This window comes from Phaethon lepturus, unplaced genomic scaffold (genome assembly GCF_000687285.1).
Source record: "Phaethon lepturus isolate BGI_N335 unplaced genomic scaffold, ASM68728v1 scaffold12340, whole genome shotgun sequence".
NCBI lineage: Eukaryota > Metazoa > Chordata > Aves > Phaethontiformes > Phaethontidae > Phaethon > Phaethon lepturus.
In genome coordinates this window covers 17,016-22,983 of record NW_010514089.1, presented here as the reverse complement: position 1 = coordinate 22,983, position 5,968 = coordinate 17,016, and positions in this window count along the sequence as shown.

The window sequence follows — 5,968 nt, the reverse complement described above, 5'->3', positions numbered from 1 at the left end:
AGATGCTATGTCTTGACTGGGTAAAATATTTTGTCGGCTTGTATTTATGCTGTACGGTTGTAATCTGTAAATGACTGTAAATGAATGTGGATCGCATGCGAGTGACTGTTTAACTCAAAGGTCCTTCACTAAAGAAGATCTGAGGCAAGTCAATTTTTCATAGTTTATGAGAAGTTGATTCATTTTATCAAATATTAACATATTTAAGGTAGCTGACTTACTGGGCAGGCTAGCACTGCGTTGTATCAAAGGGTACATTGCTTGGAAAGAGAAGTACTTATCTGAAAAGGTTTTATTTCTGAGAGAGAACTTGTTTCTAGGTGAATTCTATGGAAAACAATGTTGATCTGACACTATTCAACCATGTTGTCAGTGAGTGTAAGAACAAAGGGAGCTTTTTTTTTTTGTTAACCAAAACAAAAACTGACCCACCCTGAAGCTACCCTCCCCAAGACCAGTGGATACCAGTGGCTGATGCAAAAGTTTGTGGTAAATATCAAAGCTAGAAAGCACTTTAGATACTTTTGAAGCTTGAGTTCCGTCAACTACATTTTAACTGTGTCAAACCAAGATATGAAAGATGCCAGCTGTATCCATGCAGTGAGACTGTATCCTGAAAAGTAGTTGTCCTGGAAGAGAGCCTTTGTAAAGGAGCAGAAAGGTGTGCAGTTTTGTTTGTCAGTGTTGAGGCTAGAACTGGAATATGATACACAGTTTTGATGTTTTTACTGAGGGAGGGGCACACATCAAAACCCTTGCTATGAAGATGCTTGATAGTCACTCACACTCAGGGTCAGTATGCTTATTTCATCCAAAACAAATACAAATAATTAAGGTAATAATTCCTGAGTATATAGCTTTGGTGGGAGAAGAACACAGGTATTCTTTGAATAGCTCTTACAGCAAGTTCAGGAAGATTTCTGAAGAATTGATAATTGGAAGCTAAAGCTATAACTGAGAAAGAAAGCACACTTTTAGAAATGAGGATGACATGATGAGAATAGGCTCCATAGCTTTCAAGAAAGTTGAGAGGCAGCTATGGAAGATATGTTTTAATTATTCTGAGTTGCTGGACCAATATATCTTTTGCAAAATTCACAGGGTAGGATGGTGTCGACAGGAGTAGTCTTTGGCAGAGGAGACTCTCTGTTCTCCAGTGGTTTTGGGTCACAGTTGGCACACAAACAAGCCACTTCAGAAGTGATCTATATCTGCTGGGTTTGGAACCATCTGCTTGTGATGTGACCATCTGAAGTGATTAGGTCTAGTCTTGGTGGGGAGGCAGCTGTGAAACTGAATGGCCTGTCATGGTTGGAACCTGGAACAGATTACAGTTCCTTAGGGCTTCGTATTTTACAGGTCTTTCAGACTGATAAGACCTCTATTTTGAAGAATTATTTTCTCTGATAGCTGGTAATTTATAGCAAATGCAACATTTTGGTTGTTGGTCTTAATTAAATCTGTCCTGAAAACATGAAAAATAAAAATCTGACTTCGGTCCATTTTCTCACTCAAAACAGACATGGGAAGGGACAGAAAGATCACCAAATCTCATTTAGCTACTAATGATGTAACTGTTGTTTTTTCCCTCCCCTTTCAGTCTGTTTACCAGTTGTCTTTATTCTCCCAATGAATAAGCATGTGGGTCAGATTAAACGATTGTATGGTACACAAGTGGATCGGTGCGGCTGCTGAGAAGGCATTAAAGATAGGGAAAGGCCAGCTATAAAATGTTGACGCTTAATGCCTGAAGGTAGAAGCTGCAGAAATTTGCATATTTTAGAAAACATTTAGAAGCTGTCAAAGATTTGGTCTGTCTTCCATTTTATCTGTATAGCTATGTTGGGTAGTTATACTTATGTGGGCAGAAATCTTGTTGTAGATGAGGTTATGCTGGTAGGTATTAGTCATGTTACAGTGACAAAAGAACCTCTTTGCTGATAGAGCCATGCCACCCAGTGGAAATGCAGCAGAGCCTGTTGCATCTAGAAAGCATTTTTCTGTGTTTGAAAGATGATCTTGGAGACAGGAACTAAATCTGGCACATCAAGTGCTCGAAAAATGTCATACAACTAAAAAAAATGAAACCAATTGGTGCTTAGTTTTGGATAGCTTTAGTAAAAGAAAGAAAAAAGTGTCTTGGACAGCTCTTTCTAACGGAGGTCTCTAGGGACTGGGGATGAATAAAAGTCAGGAAAGGCAAGAGTATGGGGAACAAATGCTACTGCATCCATCAGTTTCAGTTGGGCTGCACGTCATTAGAGAGAGTTGAGAGCTTAAAAAACATTATGGAGCAGTTTTATTGTGGAAGCTGGTGGATTTATGTCATACGTAGCACCGCGCTTCCAGAAACAGGATTTTCACAGATCTCTCTGAAAATCACCAGTTGGTCTTCAGTGCTGTTGGTAGAATTAGCATACCATTGTGGGTTCGCAATCTTCTTCCAGCCTGCTGTGTGGAGCCCGGCAGGCTGGCTTGTCTCACCTACTTGCTGTTAATTCTCAAGCGTAGTTCATGGGTGTCTGGGAGGCCTTGGACCCTGGTCTGAAGATTGTGCTGTGTATGGCTTCTGGGTAGGTCTGGTGGAAGTCCTTCACGCCTTCCCATCACTTTTCAGGATAAAGGATAAGAAAGATGCTGCTCCTAGATGCTTCCCCCCACCCAGTTATCAATCATCTTTTTCCCTTGCTTTAGTTTTGCACTCCTGGACATATGTCTTCTCAGAGGTAGCTGAGAAATGGTGCCCTGAGCAGCCCATCTGGAGCTGGCAGGCTCCCTGCTTCTGGAAAGTGGGGGATGTTTCCAGGGGCGGTGGCCTTCAGAAAACAAAGGAAATCTTATCTTACAGCACAGTGGATGCAAGCAGGACTTCAGTTTGAATGCTAACAGTTCTGTAGTCTTTCTAGGCCTTGCCAAATTACTTAAATTCCTGAATCCTCAGTCTTGCACTCATTCTTTCTTCCCCCCTCAAGGTGGGGGGGGGGTGGGGGGGGGAAGAGTAATTTGAAGTACAGTTTAAATGTGGCAAAACGGACGTCTGTTATGTGAATCGGCTTTTTTCTGTTCATATCAGCACTCGTGCAGTGCTCTTCTAGGAAAGCATCAAGAGAAAATGAGAGTCCATTTGTTAACTCTACTGACTCTAAAAATCTACTCAAGGCACCATTCAGTACATTTTTCTAAAACCTTGAGCCCAACATGACCAGCAGGGACTTTAAAATGGAGTTACTTGGAGGTCTTCTGGGTGACAGTGTCTCTGAGTCTAATCTGTGAGCATGTGAATGCCTCGGGCAATACTTTTACAAATGTAATTGATATTTCTGTAAGGTTTAGATTGAAATCCTTTATACCAATGTTGAACAACTCGAATGGAATATAAATTCTAGATTTAAGTACAAATTAGCTGATACGTTATCTGAATGTGTCTAATGGTAATTTCACCTTCTTTTTTATTAAATGAAGATGGCAGTACCCAGATTAAATGTTTAAAAAACATCCCTGAAGTAGGCCATCCTGTCTGCAAGAGGATCCTTGACATGCTTGGCACTGACTCAGTTATGCCAAATGTTGCCAGCAAATGTTGCTGTAGTCTGCTTGCCAAAGTAAAAAAGCCACTAAATCTCATTAGAAGCTATCTTTAACTACACTTTTCTCATAAGTCATGCAGCAGAATTGTTTCCTTAATTTTCATGGCACAGAAATGTTTTGAAATTATCTGCTGATAAATATTGGGGATATTTGCTGATATTTTGTAAGCAGGCCTGTTTCAACTGTATTCATCTACCACTTTGACTTGAATTTACTAGTCTCTGTCATTTTGTGGCAGATCATGGGATTTTCTTCTGCGTTCTCCATTAGGTTTGTTGCCTCTCTTCATTCTCTCCCTTGCAGCATATGTTCTAACTTCTTCTGTGGGCTTTTTTTCAATATCTTGTATATCTGTGTTTCAGTTGGTCTTATCCCATCTCTCCATCTGCCTAAAGAAAGGATGATTCTTTTGGCCTGTTTTGGTGTTGCTTTTTGCTAACTTTTTTTTATTGCTTATGAATACATTTACATGTGCACTTATCTAAAAAGTTATTGTTGTACTTGTCTATATTAATGATTGTTTTCCTATATTTAGTGGATTTTCTTAAACAGCTTCTGTGTCTGTGTAGGTAGATTGAACTACCATGCCACTGAACGTGGTTCATTGCAAAACCTAATGAACTCTTTTAACATAAGAGGCATCTATTGAAGAGAAATCGAGGTTTTTCTGGTAGATGTCTATCAAACAGCTGAGCTGTTAATAACAGGAGCAGAAACCACTTCCCTGATGTAGTTCAGTTGGTTTCTCAGCTTTAAACAAATGGTCATTGATCTGAACAGTGTACCTCATCTGATACAAAGATTCAGGTGTTTGTACTTACTTGAAGGAAGAATTTGCTGTTATAAGCTAACGTTGGAGCTTTAACAAACCTTCAGATTCATGCAGTTAGTCACTGATTTCCACCAGGGCGCTAACTCTGTAGATATGTATTTCTTAAAAGGTTTATTTAAATTATTAGGTGTAACTTGAGAAGTTCACTGTGTTTCCACAGGGGTCTGGGTTGCTCAGTATGGTCATGAATAACTTGAAATGAGATGAGCAGTGTCTTACATGAAGCTGTTCAGGAAAGTAAGGATTAGGTAATAAAATGGCAGATATAATTCAATGTCAATATATCATATATAATCCAGAGTAGATAAATGTAGAGTGGTGCATATAATTTCCTATAGAAAATGATGGGCTAACCCTTAACACTGAGAAATGAAATATTGCTGCAGAAGTGTCAGTTCAGTAGTGATCAAAAAGCAGATGAAACATTAAGAAGTATTAGGAAGGAAATAGAGGACAAACCAGCACATAATCACGAAACTGTATAAATCAGTGGTTATCCCACATCTTGAATTCTGTGTGGTTCTTTCTTGTCATTCATCTCAAAAGATCCAAAAGAATTGAAACAGCCTCAAAGAGGCAGTGAGAATAATCAAAGGTATGTAATAGCTGCTGCAGAAGGGTCAATGAAATAAGCTAGAGCTCAGCCTGGAGAGGGAACGGCCAAAAGAAAATGGTAAAAAGTCTGTAGAATAATGAGCAGCATGGGCAGGGTGGATAAGAATAGACTTACTGATTTCCTCAGCTGCAAGAATGAAAGAGCAACAACTGAAACTAGTAAGATCCAGGTTCAGAACAAAAAAATTCCTTTTTGTGTAACAAATAGCAGCCCTGTGGAGCTTCTTGCCAATGGCTGTTGTACCTACAAGTGGGGAAAGTAGACATGTTTGTGGAAAGGAAATTATTTGAGGGTTGTTATTCCATAGAAATCGCCTACAATTTAGGAAGTCTCTGAGCTTGAAATCATTGAAGTATTGGGGTGAGCGTCATCCCTGTTCTTGTTCTTCCCTGCTGTCATTGCTGTGAAGATAAAACGGGATGCTGACCGAAACACCCCCTTGTTCTGATCCAGTACTGTCTTAAGATTAGGAATAGTGCAGGTAGTGATAAACTTACAATACAATTTCAGAGAAGACTCTAGTTTATACGTGCATTATTTACACTATGTAATGGAGCTTGTAAACCTTTTTGTTGGAGGCTGTCTGTACAACCAACCATCCCTGAGGCAAGTCTCTGTGTTAAGTCAGGTCTTCACCATCAACAAAGAAAACAAGGGTTGTTTTTCATGGGGATCGACTTGGCAGTAGTATTTGCACTCTCATATTTTGCATTTTTATTATCTTTCATTGCTCTCCCCTAGAACTTTCTGGCTGCATTGGGGCATGTCTGCCTATTTCACCTGCTCTTCGTCATTCTTTCAAGAGTTCGTCACCTCTAGTCAGTATTTGTTAGTGTACAGGGTTTGCATGGCAAGGTTTTGGTAGCAGGGACCTATAGGGTTGACTTCTGTGAGGAGCTGCCAGAAGCTTCCCCTGTGTCTGATGGAGCCAA